The sequence below is a fragment of the Schistocerca piceifrons genome, chromosome 8, assembly GCF_021461385.2.
Source record: "Schistocerca piceifrons isolate TAMUIC-IGC-003096 chromosome 8, iqSchPice1.1, whole genome shotgun sequence".
In the NCBI taxonomy this organism is placed as follows: domain Eukaryota; kingdom Metazoa; phylum Arthropoda; class Insecta; order Orthoptera; family Acrididae; genus Schistocerca; species Schistocerca piceifrons.
In genome coordinates, this window is record NC_060145.1 from 426,152,330 (window position 1) to 426,180,117 (window position 27,788).

At 43.7% G+C, this 27,788-nt stretch overlaps 1 protein-coding gene and 1 non-coding gene across 2 annotated transcripts in view; one reads left to right on the top strand and one right to left on the bottom strand.

Moving 5' to 3' along the window:
* The window catches only part of LOC124711269 (putative fatty acyl-CoA reductase CG5065), a 245,037-nt gene that overhangs the window by 59,517 nt on the left and 157,732 nt on the right, over nt 1–27,788 (bottom strand). The window lies entirely within an intron of this gene.
* Trnat-ugu lies at nt 16,073–16,146 on the top strand. The gene has a single exon. It is a non-coding gene; the product is annotated as a tRNA-Thr (tRNA).

Consider the following 27,788-nt stretch of genomic DNA (forward strand, 5'->3'; position numbering starts at 1 on the left):
CCAAACGTTCCTTTCTTCGTCGGTTCTGAGGAGTGCCTCTTCGTTCCTAATCTTATCACATCTCAAACACTTCGATTCTCTTCTTTTCTGGTTTTCCCACAGTCAATGATTCACTACCATACAACGCTTTGCACCAAATGTACATTCTCAGAATTTCTTCCTCGGATTAAGGCCGATGTTTGATACTTTTTGGCCAAGAATGCCCTCTTAGCTTGTGCCAGTTAACTTTATAAGTCCACCTTGCTTCATCCCTCGTATGTTATTTTGGTTCCAAGGTAGCAGAACAACTTAGTTTCGTATATTTCGTGGTCCTCAATTTTGATGTTAAGTTTATCACTAATTTCATTTCCGCTGCTCCCCATTAATTTCCCCTTTCTTCGGTTTACTCTCAGTCCATATTTGCACTCATGCCATTCAACTTTAATCCTTTTCCTGAAGCTTTTCTTTATTTACGTCACTGCATCTGAGGTTGAACAAAGACCGAACACTTCTCTCTTGGTTTTGCATTCTTATTGTACCCTCTTGGCTCTTGTACAAATGATACATTATCTATCTTTAGCTATACGTTACACCTATTATTATGAGAATTTCGAACATCTTGGACCATTTCAGACTGTCGAACGCTATTTCTTTGTGGTCTTTGTTTTTCTTAAGTCTTGCTTCGATTTATCAATCTCGTCAGATCTGCTGTGCCCTTATCTTTCGTCCTGCCAAACTGATCGCCCTCTAACAGAGCCTCGATTTCATTTTCCATTCTTCTATATGTTATTTGTCTTTAGGACGATGAAAGTCAATGATCGGTTAGGTAGCAAGAGGAATGGAATGCCGTGTGGCTACGGCCTCCCGTCGGGTAGACCGTTCGCCTGGTGCAAGTCTTTCGAATTGACGCCACTTCGGCGACTTCCGTGTCGATTGGGATGAAATGATGATGATAAGGGCAAACCAACACCTAGTCCCTGAGCGGAGAAAATCTCCGACCCAGCCGGGAATCGAACCAGGGCCGTTAGGTGTGACATTCCGTCGCGGTGGCCACTCAATTGCCAGGAGCGGACAGCAAAAGAAATAAGGAGAAGAGTATAAACGCGGAGCAGAATGTTTGTAGTAATGAAAATAGATCTTTCGAAACTAAGCTTATCGCTTGTCTAGGAAGGAATCTCCTCAGTTACTAGTTGGTAATGAGATGTGGATTTTTAACGCAAAAACCATTCAAAAACTGAGGGTTACACAGCTATCGACCTTTTTGGTCCAGAAGCATCAGATTAAAAATTAGGAGAAGAAAAAGGAAGTACACGTTAAATGTAACAAGTCATGTTATGGATCCGGAAGTGTTCTGCATTTGTGGCACTTGTAATACAAATTACACATTAATAATTAAATATTACAAAACAGGTGGTATTAGTTAGGCAACTTTGGCTCAGAAGTGACATTAGGAGTTACTAACATGAGGTCCTCCTCCATGGATTGCCCAGGCAGTGCTGCGTGGAGGACACATCATGGCTTGCCTGCACCTCACCGTGATTGCACTTGCTAGATGTACTAGGTATCTCCAGCAATGGAGAGACGCGTATTGGGAATTACTACGCCCTCTTTCGACAGCATATGTCTAATATGACTGATGTTGATTCCTATTTTGAGTTTTATTCGTAAATAATAGATTATCTACATATATCAGCAGCATCTTATTAAGAATGCAACCTTCTTAAAAAATCATATCCCATAGACTCAAATCTATTCTCGACTTCAGTTACTCGTGGTGAGGAAATTACGAATAAAATCGAAAACGGGACAAGTGGAATTTATGAAGCTGGCCAGTTCTCCCAGCAGCCCCACGGTAGCGTCACGTGGACAATTTATGAGCCAATGAATCTCCTCTTCGGCTTTCGCCGTGGAGTTGCCGGTTCCGGTCCTATCCCGTCCCACACAACTGCATTCGTGAGTAAGCCGCTTACGGGTGCAGCAGTATGAGGGACTCTTTCAAAATGCGGAACTTTCTCTCCTGGAATCCAGGTCTGTGGTCCGTCGAGAACTGGCGTGGACTTCCCACTGGCGTTCCGGGCAACCTGCTCTTTACCGTCTTCTGTCGACCACCGCGTTCAATTTCAGTGTTCCGTTTGAAACCATTCCCCAACAACGAAAGTGTGGCTGGCTCAAAAATGGTTTAATCTCATGTATTTGCACCTCCGGTATTCAAGAATTACCGTAAAAAAACAGGCCAGGTGCGCATAGGAGTCGCGTTTTGAGGGTTCCGCACAAACTTGATTCTGTCTGTAGCATTTCATTCATCCCAAGAATCGATTTTTTCCTGTTCTGGACATTGAAACTTGCAAGATATCGATCCCGGAATATGAAGAAATCGGATAACAAGTGGAAAAAAATGTTATTCGCGTAAATTAATTAAAAATTAACACGTTTCATAGTTTTCCTTTACTTGTACTGCTGAACTTTCCTTCTTGGCAAATTTCATGATTCTATGTCAACGGTAAGTACCCTACAAGATTCTCTACGTTTGACGAGTGAGTGTGTGAGTATTAAAATATGTGACATACATGGCCGTATCTTTTGAATGTATTGAGTTAGAAGCTTATATTTATTACTCCGCCAGGAAGCTATAGACTTTAATACGTGGCGTAAATTTCAACTTGGTACGTGTACCCGTTCCTGACAACATGGGATCTTAACAGGCGGACGGAGAGACGGACAGTCGGATAACAAATGACAAAAGAAATATTTATTCCATATTACGTAATTACAAATTAACGCCTTGCGGAAGCGTCAATTATTTACACCTCCAAGGGACCGTAGACCATAGCACGTGACATAGATATCAACTTGATACTTCTAACTGTTTCTGAGGAAGAGGGTCTTTAACAATTGGACAGACAGACAGACAGATAACAAAGAAATCCTATGATGATTCCAACTGAAGTACAGAACCCTAGAAATGACCGATTAGATCTTACTGTACATGTTATTACTTCCGATGCATGTTTTTAGTTTGTTTGTTTGGTTGGTTGGTTGATTCGGTTCAGATGGTTCAAATGGGTCTGAGCGCTATGGGACTTAACATCTGAGGTCATCAGTCCCCTAGAACTTAGAACTACTTAAACCTTACTAACCTAAGAACATAACACACATCCATGTCCGAGGCAGGATTCGAACCTGCGACTGTAGCGGGGCTGATTCGGGGGAGGGGACCAAACACCAAGGTCGTCAGTAGGAAAGGATGGGGAAGGAAGTCGGTCGTGCACTTTCAAAGAAACCATCTAGGCATTTGCAAAAAATGTGTGTGAATTCCTAAGGGACCAAACTGCTGAGTTCATCGGTCCCTAGACCTACGCACTACTTAAACTAATTTATGCTAAGAACAACACACACACCCATGCCCGAAGAAGGACTCGAACCTCCGGCGGGAGCGGCAGCGCAATCCGTGACATGACGCCTCTAACCGCGCGGCCACGCCGCGCGGTCAGGCATTTGCCTGAAGCGGTTTAGGGACATCACGGAAAACCTGAATCAGGATGGCCGGACGCGGGTTTTAACCGTCGTCTTCCCGAATGCGAGTTCAGTGTGCTAACCACTGCACCACCTCGCTCGGTTTTTAGTTTGGAGTAATTTTGTTTTTGGAATTACCACTCTTGTTATATGACAAAAACACAACATTCTTTAGTTGTCTATAGGTTACCAAATTTATTACTGTTGCTTATGTTGTAATAAGTGCAGAATTTCTAGTTTTGAGTGTTTCTGAAGAGCGAAGTTGGTTAAACCAAAATGTGACGAAAATGCGTAAATTCAGTGTTACATTTTCCTTAAATAAAACTTTCGTCACAAAAATGTAATTTGGCGTCTGTTGTGGAGACACCCTACCAGCATTATTTTGGTATGAAGGTAAGGGGGGGGGGGGGTAGGATAAGTCATGGGCTACGCATATGTGTTACAACTGTTGTGGAATTACGCTACGAGAATGCTGGCAAAAAGAAAGATCTATGACTTTTACTGTGCCTATTGTTTGGCGGGTGCCTGCAGATTATACAGACAACAGCTGTTTCTTCTTGACTTCACTTACACTGACAGGTTTGTCAATGAAAAAAACAGAAACAGTTCAATACCCTAATCTTCGATCTGCTATTCGATCTATTCCATATTCAGAAAGTTTAAAACTCCCTACTCCACCCCAAATTTATGATCATGAAGTAGAAAATGAAGTCAGTGTTGAAGAACGAGAACCCAACAAGCATTCCACAACCCACGTGTCTTATTTTGTCGAAAAAGGTGATGAACCACGCAGGCGTAGTCACATGAAATCTCATCCGACACTTTGATTTGTCGAAGAAGAAGACAGGGTCCAGACTACAGCAATGAAATCTTCTCCAACATCTTCATGGTGATCTGATACCTTTTCTTCAGAAGGAAGACAATCTTGCCGTTTACTGAGACGTTAATGCCTTGATGAAATATCTGAATCATGATCCAACTGATTCAAGGCTGCTCATAGACTCCTCCAAGCTTAATTCGAAAGCTGTGTTACTTCACAACGGGAAACCGTCTTACTTCTATCCTTGCTGGTCATGCACTTCACAAACAGGAAACATATCCCCCGTGACGGTTCTCTTCGATTCAGTCCAATATGCTAACACAAAAGGAGGCCTCGCTGATCTTTTACGAATGCAACTCGGGTACACTAAAGGCTGCTGCCTTTTATAAACAAGAGAGTAAAAAGTAGGAAATCACATTATATTCAAGTAGAATGGCCCACAGAAAACCTTAACTACTGCGAGATAGATGCCATTGCTGAACCTGTCCTTCATCCAAAAGTATGTTCTTCTTCCATCCCTCCATATAAAGGTGGTTTGATGAAAAATTTTGTAAGAAGTATGATCCGCGAAATAAATGACTTTAAGTACTTGAGAGACAAATTTCCTACTTTCAGTGATACAAAAGTTATGTAAGGTATTTTTACTGAACCACAAATTCGACTACATATAAAGCATCATGCGTCTGAACGAAGTTTGAAGGATAAGGGAAAGGAAGCTTGGGAAGCCTTCAAGGGAATCATTCATGGATTTTTAGGCAACAAAAGACATGAAAACTGTAGTCAGTTGGTGACAGAACTCCTGAAAAAAAAAAAAAAAAATCAACTCGAATCCAACATGTCCCTTAAAATTAATTTTCTCGCTTCAGAGCGAGACTTTTTCCTTCCTAGTTGTGGAGTTCTTAGTGATGAACACAAAGAAACATTCAGTTAGTATATTTCTGTAATGCAACAAAGATATCAGGGCCGTTGGAATGAAGCAAATGTTTGCGGATTACCACTGTTTTGTGTATAGGGATGCTCCGGAACTCACTTAAATGAAGCAAGCCACAAGACAGCCATCTCGTAAGTACACCACATGATTCTTTTCATATCCAACCTATCGCCATGTATTCTTCCATCAGTTTAGAATTCTAAGAAATACTTTCCATGCTGTTGGCAAATTAAAATGTATTGTACTGTCTAAATCAAGTAAATAAAATACTTCCACCTGTTGTGTATTACTAAAACTAGAGCTAATTGGTCTTTGTCATATTCGTTTTTCCGACCCCAAAGCTCGTAAGGTTTCACTGATGAAGTGTTTACTGGTTTATTCGACAGTCTTTTCATGATTCTACTTGTGCATTGGTTTCCCGAGGTTTCTTTGCTAAATTTAGCTTTCCAGAACTCTGAGCACGCCTCTCGCAGAAGCCGCCATACCACCATCTCGGCTGCTCCAGGTAGTCAAAACAATTTAGTATGGTTCATTGGTGTTTTGCAATGATGATGAATGTATCTTCGCCGCAAAACGAGGTTAAAGAGCTTCCGATCTGTACATTTCGTAGGAAATATCTGTTTCCTGCCCAGACACCACAAAAAGGCACCACATGAGAAAAAATAATTCAACAAAAGCTAGCTATTTATTTCTTGTCTTTAGATCTCTTTCGCTTGCAAATGGTCACAAAGTTTCGCACAATAATATTTTTAGAAAGTTGAGAAAGCGTTTCTTATAGTCTTGCGTCTTCATTAGGTTATGGTGTTGTAGTACAAGGTATAGCCGGAAATGTTCTTTAACCGCGGGACTGCTACGGTCGCAGGTTCGAATCCTGCCTCGGGCATGGATGTGTGTGATGTCCTTAGGTTAGTTAGGTTTAAGTAGTTCTAAGTTCTAGGGGACTGATGACCACAGAAGTTAAGTCCGATAGTGCTCAGAGCCATTTTGAACCAAATCTTCTTTGCTTTTGTTTTCTTCGGTCGGGAGGTAATGTACTGTCTGGCCTTTCAGACCGGTTACAGCATTTCTTTTTGTATATGGGTAGGGCACATTACTGAGATTTAAAAAAAAACCTGCAGCCATTATATTGTTAAGTGCTGTTCGGGTTATCCTGACAAACATTTACCAGATGAGTTGCCAGATTTCCTTCATTGTAGTGTACACAAATTTATGTTTTGGGTATCTATTAAGCCGCAATTGTCACACGTTGGCGAATCCCGTAGATGGATGGCGTAAGGTTCCGATTTGGTTGCGACTTTCCTCTTTACTGCCTTGTACGATGAAGCTTTCACTTTTGTTGGTAAATTATGGTTACTTGCCAAATTACTCTCCAGACATGATGAAGGTGTTTTTCTTGAATCACATTTCTACTTTTATCTTCCACTGCTTTCTCATGTGTGCCTTTGTCATAGTCGTTGCACGGACTCTGTAACCAAGTTCTGTTAAAAACTGTTTAAAATGATAAAAACCACTAGGAACATGTCGCACGTCTATGGGTGAGTTCAGAGCACAACTGAGCTACAAAGGCGGACGCACAACCATGAAAACTATCTAATTCTTATTATTTTTTATGTCCTATGCTGAGGATGTTAGTAACTGCTAATCGTATGTCAGCCGTAGTAGGTGTTAGGGAGTTCGTCATTTGAGATAATATGTGTGAGGATTGACATCGTGCACAGATAACCGATTATAAAAATGAGTGCATGCGAATTTCTTTCGGCATTAGCAAACCTGTGATCATCTGTAGAGCCAATGAACAAACGTTGTCGACGTTGCTCGAGGTCTCCACCTCTTGTGATTCAAAGACGAATGCCTTTCTCTTGAAAGCATCTTGCGGTGTGAACGTAGACTTTTGACTGTCGAGAAACGTTTCTGACACTTACAGGTAGCGGAAATTCCACTACTGGCGACTGCCTTATGGAGTTTGGCGTGTAAGACGGTGCGGGAACAACCGAGGAATAGATGGGCTTTAGATCTGCCGGTTCTGAAGGATCATCTTCGCATCATGAAGAAGTTACAGCTTTCAGTCTGCGGAGATATGTAGGATAAAATCCGTGTCTTCATTATTGATTTTAGGTCGTCGTTAAGGTTTCAGCTTTAAATATCGTGCTCTTTTACGAATGGATGGTTGAGTCCTTGAAAGTTTCGTATTTCCTCATCGTCTCAGACGTTTCCCAGGATCGGCACAATTCACCAAACGCCCCTTTCGTTAAAGTAGGTACAAAAACTGTATAAGGCAGTGTTGTGGATTGGCAGGAGACCAACCCACTAAATTTAGAGGAAGCCGAAAGGCACGCGTTTTAGCTCACGCAGGCTGGCGTGAGGTCTGGAACAGGACAAGGAAATTAGAACTTAGATAAACGGACGCAGATGGAGGAATACTTAACTTTAATCCATTAATGTTGAACGTAGCTCTTGTCTGTACATTATTTACAATATCAATAGCAACTGATAATGGCGCCTTGCTAGGTCGTAGCAAATGACGTAGCTGAAGGCTATGCTAACTATCGTCTCGGCAATTGAGAGCGTATTTTGTCAGTGAACCATCGCTATCAAAGTCGGCTGTACAACTGGGGCGAGTGCTAGGAAGTCTCTCTAGACCTGCCGTGTGGCGGCGCTCTGTCTGCAATCTCTGATAGTGGCGACACGCGGGTCCGACGTATACTAACGGACCGCGGCCGATTTAAAGGCTACCACCTAGCAAGTGTGGTGTCTGGCGGTGACACCACAGGCAGACGTACAAAAAAAGGTATCCGCACCGAGATATTACTCGTTGCTAATTAGGAGAGTATGAGTCCGGAATACCCTTTGAACCAACCAAGCTGCACTCTTTGTACTGTACGATTAACTGGTAGATTAGTTCCTGTACACAGAAGAGGTAATACACTGCCTAGTCACATTGTGACCACCTGTCGAAAGCCTAAGCAGCCGCCTTTTGCAGTGCGGACTGATGTGAGGCACGCAGGAACAGAGTCATTGTGAATCTGGGAGGTACCGACACGGGCGTGGAGCCATGCCGACTCCAGTGCGTGGCCAGCTGCGCCAGGTTTCTCGGTTGAGGATTCATGGCGTGAAAGCCCGATCGAGGCGGTCCCACAAATTCTCGATTGGGTTAGATCCGGGGAGATTGGTGGCCAGGTCTTCGAACCAAGCACGTGAAATGCGACTTATGAGACACGTTGGATTATTCTGCTGGTAGAAGCCATCATGCCAAGAAAAAACAAGCAGAACATAGGAGTGGTCATGGTCTCCAAGGATACATGCATACTTGTGTTGATACACTGAGTCTTCCAGAACGAAGAGATCGCCCAGGGAATACCAAGAGAACATTTCCCAGACCACAACGCCCCCTCCTGGTTGCAGGCAGTTTGCCTTCAGACGTTTCATGCCGTATTCGCCAGCTGTCATCTATCCGATGGAGCATAAAACGTGATTCATCCTAAAAGATCACCAGCTGGCGCTCAGTGCCTGTCCAGTTGCAGCACTGGCGTGCTAATTGTAGCCTTCGTCGCAGATGAATACTGGTAGCACTCAGCATGGATGCATGATCTCCCTGCTGTGGGGGCTCCTACGCAGTAACTAAGCTGAAAGGCCGTTCAGGACACACTCTTGATAGCCCCTTGGTTCAACTGAGCGGTCAGTTGCTCACCAATTGCATGTCTATCCACCAATACACATTTCCGCAGTCTTCGTTTATCCCTGTGATCTGTGCCCCATGGTGCGGCACAGTTGCCTTTGCGACAGTTTTGGGTAGCGCCATTTTCCAATACACGGTATACTTTAACCACGGCTGCACGCGAAAATTCTACAAACTTAGGCGTTTCGGAAATGCTTCCCTTTGGCCGAAAGCCAATGACCATACTCATTTGGACGCCAGATAAATCGCTCCGTTTGCACATTACGACAACGACAGCACTGTTTCCGCGTCCCCTCCCCCTCCCCCTCGGCACGCTATACAGCGTGGTCCACTGATAGTGACCGGGACAAATATCTCACGAAATAAGCATCAAACGAAAAAACTAAAAAGAACGAAACTCGTCTATCTTGAAGGGGGAAACCAGATGGCGCTATGGTTGGCCGGTAGACGGCGCTGCCGTAGATCAAACGGATATCAACTGCGTTTTTTAAAAATAGGAACCCCCATTTTTTATTACGTATCCGTGTAGTACGTAAAGAAATATGAATGTTTTACTTGGCCCACTTTTATCGCTTTGTGATAGATGGCGCTGTAATAGTCACAAACGTATTAGTAACATTCCGCCATTGCGGACGGTATTTGCTTCGTGATACATTGTGGTCTTCAGTCCTGAGACTGGTTTGATGCAGCTCTCCATGCTACTCTATCCTGTGCAAGCTTTTTCATCTCCCAGTACCTACTGCAACCTACATCCTTCTGAATCTGCTTAGTGTATTCATCTCTTGGTCTCCCTCTACGATTTTTACCCTCCACGCTGCCCTCCAATACTAAATTGGTGATCCCTTGATGCCTCAGAACATGTCCTACCAACCGATCCCTTCTTCTGGTCAAGTTGTGCCACAAACTTCTCTTCTCCCCAATCCTATTCAATACTTCCTCATTAGTTATGTGATCTACCCATCTAATCTTCAGCATTCTTCTGTAGCACCACATTTCGAAAGCTTCTATTCTCTTCTTGTCCAAACTATTTATCGTCCATGTTTCACTTCCATACATGGCTACGCTCCATACGAATACTTTCAGAAATGACTTCCTGACACTTAAATCTATACTGGATGTTAACAAATTTCTCTTCTTCAGAAACGCTTTCCTTGCCATTGCCAGCCTACATTTTATATCCTCTCTACTTCGACCATCATCAGTTATTTTGCTCCCCAAATAGCAAAACTCCTTTACTACTTTAAGTGCCTCATTTCCTAATCTAATTCCCTCAGCATCACCCGACTTAATTAGACTACATTCCATTATCCTTGTTTTGCTTTTGTTGATGTTCATCTTATATCCCCCTTTCAAGACACTGTCCATTCCATTCAACTGCTCTTCCAAGTCCTTTGCTGTCTCTGACAGAATTACAATGTCATCGGCGAACCTCAAAGTTTTTATTTCTTCTCCATGAATTTTAATACCTATTCCGAATTTTTCTTTTGTTTCCTTTACTGCTTGCTCAATATACAGATTGAACAACATCGGGGAGAGGCTACAACCCTGTCTTACTCCCTTCCCAACCACTGCTTCCCTTTCATGTCCCTCGACTCTTATAACTGCCATCTGGTTTCTGTACAAATTGTAAATAGCCTTTCGCTCCCTGTATTTTACCCCTGCCACCTTTAGAATTTGAAAGAGAGTATTCCAGTCAACATTGTCAAAAGCTTTCTCTAAGTCTACAAATGCTAGAAACGTAGGTTTGCCTTTCCTTAATCTTTCTTCTAAGATAAGTCGTAAGGTCAGTATTGCCTCACGTGTTCCAGTGTTTCTACGGAATCCAAACTGATCTTCCCCGAGGTTGGCTTCTACTAGTTTTTCCATTCGTCTGTAAAGAATTCGTGTTAGTATTTTGCAGCTGTGACTTATTAAGCTGATAGTTCGGTAATTTTCACATCTGTCAACACCTGCTTTCTTTGGGATTGGAATTATTATATTCTTCTTGAAGTCTGTGGGTATTTCGCCTGTTTCATACATCTTGCTCACCAGATGGTAGAGTTTTGTCAGGACTGGCTCTCCCACGGCCGTCAGTAGTTCCAATGGAATATTGTCTACTCCGGGGGCCTTGTTTCGATTCAGGTCCTTCAGTGCTCTGTCAAACTCTTCACGCAGTATCATATCTCCCATTTCATCTTCATCTACATCCTCTTCCATTTCCATAATATTGTCCTCAAGTACATCGCCCTTGTATAGACCCTCTATATACTCCTTCCACCTTTCTGCTTTCCCTTCTTTGCTTAGAACTGGGTTTCCATCTGAGGTCTTGATATTCATACAAGTCGTTCTCTTATCTCCAAAGGTCTCTTTAATTTTCCTGTAGGCGGTATCTATCTTACCCCTAGTGAGATAAGCCTCTACATCCTTACATTTGTCCTCTAGCCATCCCTGCTTAGCCATTTTGCACTTCCTGTCGATCTCATTTTTGAGACGTTTGTATTCCTTTTTTCCTGTTTCACTTACTGCATTTTTATATTTTCTCCTTTCATCAATTAAATTCAATATTTCTTCTGTTACCCAAGGATTTCTACTAGCCCTCGTCTTTTTACCTACTTGATCCTCTGCTGCCTTCACTACTTCATCCCTCAAAGCTACCCATTCTTCTTCTACTGTATTTATTTCCCCCATTCCTGTCAATTGCTCCCTTATGCTCTCCCTGAATCTCTGTACAACCTCTGGTTCTTTTAGTTTATCCAGGTCCCATCTCCTTAAATTCCCACCTTTTTGCAGTTTCTTCAGTTTTAATCTACAGGTCATAACCAATAGATTGTGGTCAGAGTCCACATCTGCCCCTGGAAATGTCTTACAATTTAAAACCTGGTTCCTAAATCTCTGTCTTACCATTATATAATCTATCTGATACCTTTTAGTATCGCCAGGGTTCTTCCATGTATACAACCTTCTTTCATGATTCTTAAACCAAGTGTTAGTTATGATTATGTTGTGCTCTGTGCAAAATTCGACCAGGCGGCTTCCTCTTTCATTTCTGTCCCCCAATCCATATTCACCTACTATGTTTCCTTCTCTCCCTTTTCCTACACTCGAATTCCAGTCACCCATGACTATTAAATTTTCGTCTCCCTTCACAATCTGAATAATTTCTTTTATTTCATCATACATTTCTTCAATTTCTTCGTCATCTGCAGAGCTAGTTGGCATATAAACTTGTACTACTGTAGTAGGTGTGGGCTTCGTATCTATCTTGGCCACAATAATGCGTTCACTATGCTGTTTGTAGTAGCTTACCCGCATTCCTATTTTCCTATTCATTATTAAACCTACTCCTGCATTACCCCTATTTGATTTTGTGTTTATAACCCTGTAGTCACCTGACCAGAAGTCTTGTTCCTCCTGCCACCGAACTTCACTAATTCCCACTATATCTAACTTCAACCTATCCATTTCCCTTTTTAAATTTTCTAACCTACCTGCCCGATTAAGGGATCTGACATTCCACGCTCCGATCCGTAGAATGCCAGTTTTCTTTCTCCTGATAACGACATCCTCTTGAGTAGTCCCCGCCCGGAGATCCGAATGGGGGACTATTTTACCTCCGGAATATTTTACCCAAGAGGACGCCATCATCATGTAATCATACAGTAAAGCTGCATGCCCTCGGGAAGAATTACGGCTGCAGTTTCCCCTTGCTTTCAGCCGTTCGCAGTACCAGCACAGCAAGGCCGTTTTGGTTATTGTTACAAGGCCAGATCAGTCAATCATCCAGACTGTTGCCCTTACAACTACTGAAAAGGCTGCTGCCCCTCTTCAGGAACCACACGTTTGTCTGGCCTCTCAACAGATACCCCTCCGTTGTGGTTGCACCTACGGTACGGCTATCTGTATCGCTGAGGCACGCAAGCCTCCCCACCAACGGCAAGGTCCATGGTTCATGGGGGGCGTGATACATTACCCGTGTTAAAATGGACCGTTTACCAATTGAGGAAAAGGTCGATATCGTGTTGATGTATGGCTATTGTGATTAAAATGCCCAACGGGCGTGTGATATGTATGCTGCTCGGTATCCTGGACGACATCATCCAAGTGTCCGAACCGTTCGCCGGATGGTTACATTATTTAAGGAAACAGGAAGTGTTCAGCCACATGTGAAACGTCAACCACGACCTGCAACAAATGATGATGCCCGAGTAGGTGTTTTAGCTACTGTCGCGGCTAATCCGCACATCAGTAGCAGACAAACTGCGCGAGAATCGGGAATCTCAAAAACGTCGGTGTTGAGAATGCTACATCAACATCGATTGCATCCGTACCATATTTCTATGCACCAGGAATTGCATGGCGACGACTTTGAACGTCGTGTACAGTTTTGCCACTGGGCACAAGAGAAATTACGGGACGATGACAGATTTTTCGCACACGTTCTATTTAACGACGAAGCGTCATTCACCAACAGCGGTAACGTAAACCGGCTTAATATGCACTATTGGGCAACGGAAAATCCACGATGGCTGCGAAAAGTGGAACATCAACGACATTGGTGGGTTAATGTATGGTGCGGCATTATGGGAGGAAGGATAATTGGCCCCCATTTTATCGATGGCGATCTAAATGGTGCAATGTATGCCCGATTTCCTACCTAATGTTCTACCGATGTTACTAAAAGATGTTTCACTGCATGGCAGAATAGCGATGTACTTCCAACATGATGGATATCCGGCACATAGCTCGCGTGCGGTTGAAGCGGTATTGAATAGCATATTTCATGACAGTTGGATTGGTCGTCGAAGCACGTTCACCGGATCTGACGTCCACGGATTTCTTTCTGTGGGGAAAGTTGATGGATATTTGCTATCGTGATCCACCGACAACGCCTGACAACATGCGTCAGCGCATTGTCAATGCATGTGCGAACATTCGGAAGGCGAACTTCTCGCTGTTGAGAGGAATGTCGTTACACGTATTGCCAAATGCATTGAGGTAGACGGACATGATTTTGAGCATTTATTGCATTAATGTGATATTTACAGGTAATCATGCTGTAACAGCATGCGTTCTCAGAAATGATAAGTTCACAAAGGTACATGTATCACATTGGAACAACCGAAGTAAAATGTTCAAACGTACCTTCGTTCAGTACTTTAATTTAAATAAACCTGCCTGTTACCATCTGTTCGTCTAAAATTGTGAGCCATATGTTTGTGACTATTACAGCGCCATCTATCACGAAGCGAAAGAAGTGGTCCAACTAAAACATTCATATTTCTTTACGTACCACACGAATATGTAATAAAAATTGGAGATTCCTATTTAAAAAAACGCAGTTGATATCCGTTTGACCTACGGCAGAGCCATCTAGCGGGCCAACCATAGCACCATGTGGCTTCCCCCTTCAAGCTAAACTAGTTTTGTTCTTGTAGTTTTTTCGTTTGACGCTCATTTCGTGAGACATTTGGCCCGGTCACGATCAATGGACCACCCTGTATATACCCTCTACTGCTAGTGCTGCCATTGTACGTTAACGGTGAACATAGGCGGTGGTCCCGTTAATGCGACCAGAGCGTGTAGTTCGTTTTCAAGTTACAGAACTGATTTTCTGATTTTTCGAGGGTGCTACACGAATTCGTTGTTATTAGAATATCGGTAATGTTATGCACTGCGTATCAGAATGGCTCTCTTACTGCAAGAACGTCGGTATTAAAGTTATTAATTTCCGTTGGAAGCATGTAGACAGGTTTGTTTAGCACACTGGGGAAGAAGTTTGCAAATCCTCTTCCTTCAGGTCGGTAGATCTGTCAGTGTATATCGGGATCGCTGTCGGGCATTGCGCCAAAATGTGCTGAGTGATATTTAGTTCCTCGCTGCTAGACGTAGAGGAGGGTCTTGCTTGATACAGCTTAGGTGGTCCCTAACTAGTTCTTTAATTTCACGCTAAGGTGGCGCCGCTGGAGCGGCAACGAGGAGACGTTCGCATTGTGCGGAGAAAGCGGGCGGAACCGCATTGCGTGACTTCCACCGAGGTGTAAAATTTCGCGGAGGGTGTAAAGTGAGAGTGCGAAAACACCTTCGACGTCTTGCCGTGACTACACCGCAGACAGAGAAACACAGAGTCTTGCTTCATACAACAAAGCGGAAGGAAACACACTTCCGCAGTCCGCTGTCCCGTTCGACTGGGAAGTAGCCAGTTCGAATTTCGATAGTGGTAACAATTTTCATCGTGAGAGTTTGACTGGCAACGGGATGCGACGTGGTGGCGCCAAGTGCTTGATCACAAGATTATGCACCAGGCTGACCAGGCTGGAAGACATCTCAGCAGCGTCTCCTGGAGGAACGACATGTGATTCTGTTCACGGTGATCCACCTGTCACAGTGGGATATTAAACTCAGCGGTTCCCTCGATGTTATCAGAGAGGGGAAGCAGGATAACTTCCGACGTTGAGTTTCACTATCTACCTTCTGCCGTTATCAACATACTACATAAGCGCGAACAGAACTTATAATACTCGTACACCATATACGCTATATATACGAAGACAGTAACTTGTTCTCGAAAACAGTTACTGTTGATGACCGTGCAGCTTTTCCCTGAAATAAATGATGACCAACTGACAACCTCAGCTGCCGACAGGTGTTGTTTTTATACCTCGATGACAGCTGAAAATGTGTGCCCCGACCGGGACTCGAACCCGCGATCTCCCGCTTACATGGCAGACGCTCTATCCATCTGAGCCACCGAGGACACAGATGAAAAGCGCGAAAGCAGGGACTTATCCCTTGCACGCTTCCCGTGAGACTCACATTCCCAACTGTCCACATCGAGGTATAACAACAACACCTGTCGGCAGCTGAGATTGTCAGTTGGTCATCATTTATTTCAGGGAAAAGCTGCACGGTCATCAACAGTAACTGTTCTTTCGAGAACAAGTTACTGTCTTCGTATATATAGTTAAAGGCTACCCAGCCATTGACCTTTGTCTGTGCGAATGCGCACAGGTTGCCCAAACTCTTACGGGAATCGCCAGCGCGTGCGCGAGTAATAAATGGGTGGGCAAATGTCTATAAGGTACAATACATATGTAGAATTGTGGACAGTTGGGAATGTGAGTCTCACGGGAAGCGTGCAAGGGATAAGTCCCTGCAGTCGCGCTATTCATCTGTGTCCTCGGTGGCTCAGATGGATAGAGCGTCTGCCATGTAAGCGGGAGATCCCGGGTTCGAGTCCCGGTCGGGGCACACATTTTCAGCTGTCCACATCGAGGTATAACAACAACACCTGTTGGCAGCTGAGGTTGTCAGTTAGTCATCATTTACACCCTATACGCATTCAACACAATCATCTGCACTGAATGGCTACAACCACTCCCCCCCCCCCCCCTCCGAGTCAAACAATCGACTTCCATGTATGAAACAGCTTTAAAAATTGGATTGCATTACGAATGAATTAATATGTTAGACATCTGACGTTAAGCGTCGTGTGGCTAGGGCCTCCCATCGGGTAGACCGTTCGCCGGATGCAAGTCTTTAGAGTTGACTCCAGTTCGGCGACTTGGGCGTCGATAGGGATGAAATGATGATCTACATCTACGTGATTACTCTGCTACTCACAATAAAGTGCCTGGCAGAGGGCCCAATTAACCACCTTCATGCTGTCTCTCTACTGTTCCACACTCGAACGGCACGTGGGGAAAACGAGCACTTAAATTTTTCCGTGCCAGCCCTGATTTCTCTCATTTTATCGTGATGATCATTTCTCCCTATGGAGGTGGGTGCCAACAGAATGTTTTCGCAATCGGAGGAGAAAACTGGTGATTGAAATTTCATGAGCAGATCCCGTCGCAACGAAAAACGTCTTTGTTTTAATGATTGCCACTCCAATTCACGTATCATGTCTGTGACACTATCTCCCCTATTTCGCGATAATACAAAACAGCTGCCCTTCTTTGTACTTTTTCGATGTCATCCGTCAGTCCCATCTGATGCGGATCCCACACCGCACAGCAGTACTCCAGAAAAGGGCGGACAAGCGTAGTGTAAGCAGTGTCTTTGGTAGACCTGTTGCACCTTCTAAGTGTTCCGCCAATGAATCGCAGTCTTTGGTCTGCCCTAATGATGATTAGGACAACACAATACCCAGTCCCTGAGCGGGAAAAATCTCCGACCCAGCCGGGAATCGAACCCGGGCCTTTAGGATTGACATTCTGTCACGCTGACCACTTTTTTTTTAATCTCATTTTGTTCTATATTGTTCGTTGAATTTGTTCGTGGCGGACGTCCGATGACACCCCTTCAGTTTGTTCGTTGATCCGTTCACCCAGTTTTTCTTATTACAGAGAGTAGCTAAACCCTCTGACCGAACACGCTGAGCTACCGTGCTGGCACCACTCAGATGCCGGGGGCGGACACGTTAAGCGTCTAAAAAACGTTTATGGTTGAGTATGCACAACCTTAATTATGCTGGTTTTCATTAGTTTTGAATCATTCACCCATAGACTATTGAAAAGCTTGAAATATAAACTACGATGAGCGTATTTTTTCTCTGCCAATTTTGTTGAAAAATACGATATTTGTTTTGCGACATCGTGGAATATACCCGCTTCAGCTCTCATATTTTCATGAAGTTTCCATAGGTGGCGGCGCAATATGCAGCCTGCAAAATGGCGTCTGTGACGGTGGTACGCTCCAAGCACAGTGCTGTCATTGAGTTTCTTTTGACGGAAAGCAGAGCATCGCAGATATTCATATGGGCTTGCAGAATGTCTGCGGAAACCTGGTACCGAACTAAAGCACTGTAAGCGTTGGGCGAAACGTCTGTCATTATTGCAAGATCGCGCAAACCTGTCTGATGTCCCGCGTGCCGGCCGGGCGCACACTGACGCGAGCCCTGCAATGTTGGAACGTGTCGACATTCTCGTTCGAGATGATCGACGGGGAATCAAACACCTCGCTGCACAACAGGACGTCTCTGTTGGTAGAGCTGACACACCTGTGCGCGAGTTGCGGTACTCAAAGTTGTGTTCTCGCTGGGTTCCTTCCCGCAAAACAGAAGACCATTAAGAGCAACGAAGGACCACCTGTGCGGAGTTGCTTGTGCGTTGCGAGGCTGATTGTGGCAAATTTTTGTCGAACGTCTTCACTGTAAATGAAATATAGGTTCATAACTTGAAACCAGAAACGAAACGGCAATACAGGGAGGGGGCACCGACCACGTCTCCTCCAAAGAAAAAATCAAAGCCACACCATCAGTCGGTAAAGTCAGGCGACGGTGTTCTGAGACTGTGAAGGGCTTATTCTGTTTGATGTTCCCCCTCGTGGTGCAATGACCAACGCAAAAGTGCATTGTGCTAACCTCAGGAAGCTGAAGAGACGACTTCAGCGTGTTCGTCGATACAAAAATGCAAATGAACTTCCTCTTCTCCATGATAACGTAAGGCCTCACGAAAGTCTGCGTAACCTAGCGGAGCTCACAAAACCCCATTCGACTGTTCTTCTCCATCCATGCTACAGCACGGTTCAAAATGGTTCAAATGGCTCTAAGCACTATGGGACTAAACATCTGAGGTTATCAGTCCCCTAGACCTAGAACTACTTAAACCTAACTAACCTAAGGAAATCACACCCATCCATGCCCGAGGCAGGATTCGAACCTGCGACCGTAGCAGCAGTGTGGTTCTGGACTGAGGCGCCTAGAACCGCTCGACCACAGCGGCCGGCGCTACAGCACGGATCTTGCATCTTCCGAATTCCATCTGTGTGGCCCAATGAAAAATTCACTCCATGGGAAGAAGCGCGTGGATGATGAGGAGATTTTTATTGATGCAGCAAGACGTTGCTACCAAGCGAACATACAGGCCCTCGCAGTAATGTACGTAACGCCGATGCACTGAACGGAGATTGTGTAGAAAAATAGGTTTTTGTAGCTAAAAGAGTGTGAAATAATATGACGTATTTGAATCCTGAATAAAATTATCCTCATTTCAGAAAATATGTGTTGCTTTACTTATTGAACGGCCGTCGTATTTTTCTGTTATTATTTTGTGGTGCAGCAGGCAAAGAAAAAGTTCAGAATGGTTTCAAATTGTATTGTAAATTTGTCGGAAGTGATTATCAAACAGCAGATGAGTATAGTCTGAGTAATTCGCGCTCCATTTTAAGAAAAGCTAATGTTATACGCATCTCGCTGTTTATGACGATATATCTCCTAAACTATGTAACGTACAACGCTGTAATTATGCAGGTAAAGTTAGTGGTGTATATGGATGTTGTTTGCAAAATGTGTTGCGAACAGAGTCAGTAGTAAAGGAGCAAAAAATTTAAACGTCGTGCCTTATGCTGAAGTTTTAATCCATGAACATCGAAAATGTAGTGAGGCAACAGGCCAGGTAATAAATTATGGGAAGGTCAAAATAATGTGCTATCAGTACGCTAAACGGGGATTTACGAGAGATTTACAAAAAATATTGAAAAATTTATGTATTTAGTACAACTGACAACTACAAGAAAATGGACACTGCATGAAATAAACTGGTGGGTAAAAATGATTTGGTGTTTATTTGGAAAACTAGATGCTGTATTCAGAAGTAAATTTCCATTGTGCCTTGAACGGAAGATCTACGGTATATCCACTGTAATATTGCCAATACTAACTTGCGGAAGTGAAACATGGATGCTAAATGTGCAAACATTTCTGATGGTTGCATGTTTGGAATAACAAGAAGGTGCAGAAGGATACAAAAAAATCGAGAACGAAACTGTAAGAGTTCAGCACGTGATATTAACTACCAGAAAACTGAAGTGTAGCTGGACTGGGCATGTGGCGAGACGAAATTGTAGGAGATGGACTAACAATTCTTCTGACATGAAAACAGCTCGAGGAAGTCTTAAAGGGATCTAATGGATTGACGATGTAAAGAAAGCAGCGGGGCAAACGTGAATGCGAGAAGCTGATGATCGCAACGTAGGGAGACGTCTGGGATAGGTATGCATCCATGAGCGGGCGGTAAATACCTGGCGACAATTGTTACACAAAATTTTCCGTAAAACTTAGCAGTCGAGATCTCTAGTTTAAAATATTTGTACCACTGCAATTTTTATGGATTGTGTATTGCCATTCTTCTGTTCACTTTTCACTTTCCTCTTTAGTTTTCAAGTGTGACATGATGTCGAGTGTTAGTGTTTTATCACCATGCTCCCGCCCTCCTCGCACAGTTCGTTTCGCTACTTGGTCTGCCCTGCTGCACAACCTGCAAAGAAGTTACACACCAGCAGTTGATTTACGGGCCAAAGATGCACAGCGCAACAATGATCTTCTCTGGACTGCAGATGGAAGCCGTTGCTTAGCAGCGGCCTCCACGCGGTCTGCGCCCGTACCAGGTTCTCTCCTCATTGTGTCCGTCATCTGTTGTAAGCGAACTAGAGAGCCTACTGCGGAAGATGCGTGAACAGTACAGAGGCTGTCAGTGTGGAAAGCTGTGACTGGTGCCGAAGGGCAGGTGAGTCTTTTTTTATTATTTATAGCGCTTATTGCTTTACGACATAGATGATGCTTTATGTTTCCAAAAGGAAATGTGTACTATACGCACACATTAAATCAAACGCCTAACTCCTTATTTAAAATGCATCTAACAAGTAAAACTAACCAAGGGATGTGCTTCTGTTTTGATCGATTTTGAATATGTTAGTCTGTAGAGCAAAATAAGAGACACCTAATTTTTTTATACGTGTCCATTCGGCCGTTTAGGGGGTGAAATACCCTCTTGAAAATATGTAGTTTAATATTTCTGAATTAATACCCTCGAAATATTTTTAAAAAAACCTTCAAATAAAAGTTCTATGGTTTTTAATATTTTCATTTTTTCTAAATCCTCTCCCCCCCCCCCCCCCCCCAACATTTTTGTTTTACATTTTGACATTTGCCTAATAGCAAAACGTATAGTATCTTTAATACCAAATTCAATCGTATGTGATGAAGTGGTATTCCAAAGCTGCATTTGTCATAAATAAGCTAGAAATATCTCTACATAGGTGTCTGCTTCAGTGCAAATTGTCGTGTTGGGCTTATTCGTAAGTCTTCCCCAGATAGATAAAATTCTTTTAATTTTATGAAATATCTTGTGTTGTATTTGTGTTTTCTTTTTACGTTTGGTGTATTTTGCATCTTCTAGTTGCGATGTTTTCAGATTTAATTATATTTGAAACTGTTTGCACATTATTGTTGTAACATTATTGTAAACCTGTACAATAATAAGAAAGGCGCATAATTGTTCGGGCCAAAAAAATGCTAAATGCACTTTGATACAGAGACTTTCTAGCTTATTTTGACAAATGCGTCTTTGGAATACCACTTCATAACATGTGATTTAATTCGGTATTAACGATGATATACGTTTTGCTATTAGTCAAATGCAACAAAATAATGGAGGAGAGGGTATTTCGAAAAAAATGACTTTTTCGACAGATCTGGATGCACCATTGTAACGTATATTAAGAACCAAAAAACTTTTATTTGAAGTTTTTTTATGTGTTTTATCGTTTCAACAGTATTCATACAGAAATACTAAACTAAATTTTTTTCTAGTGGATCTTTCCTTTCCCGTAACAGCCGTTTGGGCACGTATAAAAACCCTGTGTCCCTTATTTTGCTCTACACTGCAACAAGTTCATAGCCGATTAATAATCGAAGTGTATCCCTCGTATGGGTTTACTTGTGAGTAAGAATTGCTAAATATTTTCTTTTTGAAGGTGTAAATTGCAGGTTATAAATTTCGAATAGACTCAACGTTTCTAGAAAAATGAAATGAAATGATCGTACGTCACTAATCGTCAGGAGTTCATTGGTACCACTGGTACCAACCGTTATCACTGGTTGGCGCTACTTGGGCGACTTGTGAGGAAGATGAGGTGAAATCATTAGGACAACACAGCCAGCCGATCCCGGCAGAAGAACATCTACGACCCGGCCGAGAATCGGAGCCGGGATACCGCAAACTAGAGGCAGCGACGGCAGCCGTTAGATCACGAGTTGCATTTATAAAATAAATCTTCTGTTTACAGTGGAGTGTTCGCTGTTTTAAACTTCCAGGCAGATTATAGCTCTCTGCCTGAGCAGGACTCGAACCTGGAACATTCGCATTTCATGGGCAAATGCTCTTTGCGACCGAAGTATTCAGCCAAAATCCACGACCTACCCTCGCAGCTTCACTTCTGCCTTCACTTCACTACTACTTTTTAAACTTTACCGAAGCCCTTCTGCGTATCCGCCTGCACAAACACTCCTGGACGAAGCGCTGTGGCAGAGAACAGGCTTACCCACGCCCTCGGCCCTGCGGAATTGTTTCCAGAGTGTATCATTCATTGTGTTTGGAAATTAATAATTGGAAAATAAAGCAGGATAATTTTGCATCTCTGTTTTCTTTATGAGTCCTGAGAAGCAATTGGATTAGCCTAAAATGATTTTTAAGGAAATCGTGAAAAACGTGAAATGTTAACGTAAGTAGGATAAATGTGGGGAGCAATGATAATCTCTCACGAGAAATAGATTTACTTAAGTTCTACATTTATATTTACAAGCCACCAAAGCTACCGTAAGGTGCATGACGGAGGGTAGCCTGTATCACTACTAGTTATTTTCTTTCTTGTTCCACTGGCAAATAGAGCGAGGAAAAAATGAATGTTCTATGTCTATGTACGAGCCCTAGTTGAGCTTGTCTTCGAGGTCCTTACGCCAAATGTGCAATGGCGCCAGTAGAATCGCTCTGCAGTCAGCTTCAAATGCAGTGGTCTACACACTGGACTCGCATTCGGGAGGGCGACAGTTCAAACCTGCGTCCGGCCATCTCGATTTAGGTTTTCCCTGATTTATGGCGGGATGGTTCCTTTGAAAGAGCACGGACTATTTTCTTTCCCATCCTTGACACAATCTGAGCTTGTGCACCGTCACTAATGACCTCTACGTCGACGGGACATTAAACCCAGTCTCCCTCCCTCCTCCTTTGAGCTTCAAAGGCCGATTCTCTAAACTGTCTCAGTAGCGTTTCGCGAAAAGAACGTCGTATTCCCTTCAGGGATCCCATCTGAGTTTGCGAAACATCTCCGTGATACTTGCCGTTTTGATCTTATCTATCGCTAACAAATCCAGCGACTCGCCTCTGAACGGCTTCGCTGTCTTCCTTTTCAGATCTGGTGAAGTCACTGCGGAGAGGTTTGGAATTTAATTGCAGTATTCGTGCAGAGACTTGTGATCAGGAACTTTAAGCCACCACCTCCTCTCCTCTTGCCGGACAAATACTAGTTAGCAGTGAACGTTTAATGTACGATCTTATTTTCTTACCCCATTATTTCCAAGCTGAACGCCAACCGGACACGCGTGCATTAGCGAGCTCGGCTATGGAGTTGTGTATCTTCCGAGTCATCTGCCGTCTCTGACAGAATCTGCAGTGTCACTGACAGACGCTAAAGGTTTTTTTTCTTCTCCTTCAACTTCGAATCGTTTTCCAAATTTCTCCTTGATTTTCTTTACTGATTGCTTAATGTACAGATTGAATAATCTGCCTCACTCCCTTCCGAATTACAGCCTCTCTTCCGTGCCTTTTGACTCTTACAACTGGTGTCTCGTTTCTGTAGAAGCTGCAGAATATATTCATACGCCTATTGCAGTGAAGTCGTACCGGGCTGTATACCAGGATATCGTATTAGCGATACGCGCTTGCATCCGTTAATAAATAAACTTCATTTAATCAAGGTTTTTCATTATACCTCGCCATGAATGCACTAAAATGTTTATCATCAGTGTTGTTTTTCCTTTCCCCAAGACACATGATTAGCTGCAGCGATATAAATATTTGGTGGAAGGTTAGGAAGAAAAGGAAAAAAAAGGCCTGACCCAAATGCAGCGAGGAAAGACCTTGTCAGCTTTAGCTCTTTCCGTTTACAACGCTGCTCGGCTACTGGCGCTCGCAGATGGTGTGTAACAGAGTCGAAACACTTTGATTCTCGATTTCTCGAAAACATTTGAGAAGCACGTCGTACTGTCGCGGCATTTGCTGCGTTTGTTACAAATAAGTAAGCACTACAACTGTGTACTACATGTGCGAAATTAGTGATACCCTGGATTTATGTTTCCGTTGCTAGTTGAGGATAGTTCCAGGCGCCCGACTGGTTTCTGTTCAGGAAAGGGTAGTTCAAATACTTGGTGTCGTGATAGACGAAAATCCAATTAAGACTCCTGTACTGTAGAGGTGTCTGGCATCCGGTACGTAATATCTGCATTTCGGCCGTATTTGATCGCGTACCATGACCTTGACAGCAGCATAATGTTGATTTAGTGAAGACATAATCCATTCACAGTCGTCTGTAATCGTAACCATTGGTGTATTATCATTTACCTCACCTATGATGTAAATACGATCCGAAGCTTGAAACGTTCTAGTTGTGGAGCACGCGATCTTAATGTTCAATTGACGTAAGCATTCCACTACGGCGCATAAAACGGAACATGGAAGTGTTACCTATAGTTCCTATGGGAAGATTACTCGACGTACTAGGGAAAATCGTAATTTTTACAAGATTAAGAGTTGTCATATTCGTTTTTAAACCAACAGCATGAGTTTGAGCTGCGTTTTTTTGTTTTTACGGAGTTACTTTCACGATCTGATACCTCGCTTTTATACGTTGTGGTGTGGCGCATTACTTTAGAGAAATAACAGCTTGTGCGTCCACGTAACTTTATACAGGAGGGAAAAAATCTAAGAGCTCCATTTTTCACTGAATCCGACGACGTATCGTGCTCGAAGAACTATATTTGATCGGAAGTTAATCGTTTGGAGATACGATATGTCTTGACCTCCAGTCAATATTTGTTTTTTGATGGTGGACTACCTTGATACTTAAATGGTAAGTATATTTCATGACGATGTGCTAACTTCAGTATTTTATATTATTGATATGAATATGAATGACACCTTTTTGATTCAATTATCTGAAGTTGCATCCTTCCAATGGTTACGTGCAGGGTAAAATATCCGACGAGTTATTATTAAAAAAATGCTTTTATTCATATGCCAAAAACGTTAGGAATCCGAACCACAAAGAAATAACAATGATTGACGAAGTATTCTTTATTTGCAATCGTATCACGTATCACATATCAACCAACAAAAGCGTTTTCACAGATATGATAAAGATCAAAAGTTAAGTAGTAAATAACTTTTTCAAAGAGTAAATATTTTTCTCAGATTCGCGTAATATTCTTCAAATCAATAACTAGCCTGCAGTACTTTCTAAAATAGCCTACGTTGTTCCTCAGAGCACAAGCTATCTCCATACCAAATTTTATCGACATCGGTTCAGCAGGTTAGCCGTGAAAACGTAGCAGTCAGAGTTACTTCCGCATTTATAGAATTAGTATGGATAAAACTTTCAATTACGGTATATTTTTGTTTCGTGATGCGATTTTAACGAAATAAAGCCTATACGGTCCCCCAAGCTACGCTGAATTACCTGAGAAATCCCCGCTGAAATACAACTAACAGGGTTGGAGAATCGTATTCAAACAGACAGAGAGACAGATAGACTCGACAACTTTACAGATTTGTGATTAGTGTATAATGTCATCAGAGCCCAAAAGTCGAGTCATTTGGCGTCTTGGCGTCTTGTCTCGGTTCGCGCGGCTCCCCCCATCGGAGATTCGAGTCCATCCTCGGGTATGGGTGTGTGTGTGTTGTTCTTAGCGTAAATTAGTTCAAGTTAAACTAAGTAAGCTTAGCGACCGATGACCTCAGCAGTTTCGTCCCATAAGACCTTCCCACAAATATCCAATTTTCCATTTCGAGTCCCGCATGAGGCTTACGCGGAACAGGTCACACACGTAAACAAATCGGGACATCCTGCAAAAGTCCAGACATCTGGCAACATTGCTTAATGACCTCGGCCACGGGCATACGTGTTGATAACTTGTGTCGGTAGCAGTTCGATCGTGACATTTGCAACTCTCCAGCGAAGAGGCGTTGTGAAAGCAGCTTGAATTTATGTGTGCTTCCTACCTTACATGTTTCCTAGTTACTTTGTAAAAGACGGCTATGAAGACGGCGTGTTGTTACGTGGCAGGTTACATAAAGAAGAAAAAAAGAGGTGCTCTTCAGATGACAGCGAGAGGTGTTACGTTTCCTAGCACGTCATGTTTAAATTACATCTTGCAGTGGCAGGAGCAATCGCAAGCGCTCATTTACGACGTCAGAAAATCGTTACGCGTTAACAAGCTTATTAAGCAGGAAGTACTGAAGGCGGCTTCGGTCGCTTTTCTCAGTACTGCAAAACGAAGGATCGCACAAGAAGAGACGTTCGTCACCATATGGGCGTGGCAAAGCGTTGGTGATCGCGACAGACTTGTCATTCAAGAGGCTTGTAACAAGGAACAAGAGGACGACAGCCGTAAAAGTAGCTGCAAAACTGATTCTCGCGCTCGCGAAACCTGTTAGCACCAAAACAACACGAAGAGTGCTCCAGCAGGGAATTACAGGTTGGGCAATTCAGCTGTTATGCAAATATCCGTAACAGGAAAACGTGGTGCGAAAGCCGTAAGACCTGGTCAACAGAGCGATGAAAGAATGTCTTTTGGTCGGATGAGCCTTGTTTCACGTTATTTCCAACTTTTGATCCAGCCTGTGCTCCTGGTAGCTGGAGTTCGGTGATGATTTCTGCAGCCATACTGCGGTATTCCACGAGCCCCACGATTATTCTGCAATGTCGCATTACTGCTATGATTTATGGATTATGTGACCATTTTGCCTGATCAGATCAATCCCACTGTGCAATTGTTGACCCATTGGTAACGCAGTGTTCCAGACGACGGGGTCCCTATTCACAGAGCACGTATCATCCATGACTGATTTTCTGACCATGAAGAAGAATACTCCACAGCGGCATACGCCTTGCCACTGGTGCTTTCCGCACCAGCCCTGTGGACAGCGTACTAGTGGAGGCAGGTGTACCTCCACTGCGGGTACGACGCCAACAATTACTGGCTGCTTATGCTGCCCATGTTTTTAGTTTGCCCGGGCATCCAAATTACCGTGTCCTGTTCCCGCAGTCGGTCGTCCATCTGCCGGACCGTCGGCCCCGGTCGGGTTGTCCGATCGCCGTACGCGTCAAGGAGCTTCTCCGCGGGCTTGGGTTTTTCCCTGTTCCGCCTCCTTTCCAGGCGCCTCTGCGTACACCCCCGTGGTGTGTTCCTCGCCCTTGCCTTCGGCTCGACTTGGCACAGGGCTCGAAGGACTCGGTCCCTCCAGAGGCCTTCCGCCGCTGCTTTTATTCCATCCTTGCCACGTATCAGGGCTCTGGAATTGTTTACACCGACGGTTCGATGGTTGCTGGTCGTGTCGTGTATGCGCTAACTCTCGGGGACCATTCCGAACAACGGTCCTTGGCGGCTGGCTGCAGCGTTTACACTGCTGAGCTAGTCGCCATCTTTCGAGCCCTAGAGTATATCCGCTCCTGCTCAGGTGAGTCCTTCGTGATCTGTAGCGATTCCCTGAGCGGTTTACGAGCTCTCGACCAGTGTTTTCCTCGTTCTCGTCTGGTGACGGCTATCCATGAGTCCCTGCATACTCTTGCGCGTTGCGGCCGCTCTGTGGTCTTTGTGTGGACCCCCGGTCATGTCGGTATCCCGGGCAATGAACATGTTGACCGCCTGGCGAAAGAGGCCACGTGTAAACCATCTCTGGATGTTGGCCTCCCAGAGACTGATTTGCGGGCAGTCCTCCGCCGAAATGTTTTTGCGCTTTGGGACGCTGAATGGCGCGATCGGATTACACCCACTAAACTCCGTGCCATTAAGGAGACGACGACTGTGTGGCGGTCATCCATGCGAGCCAACCGCAGGG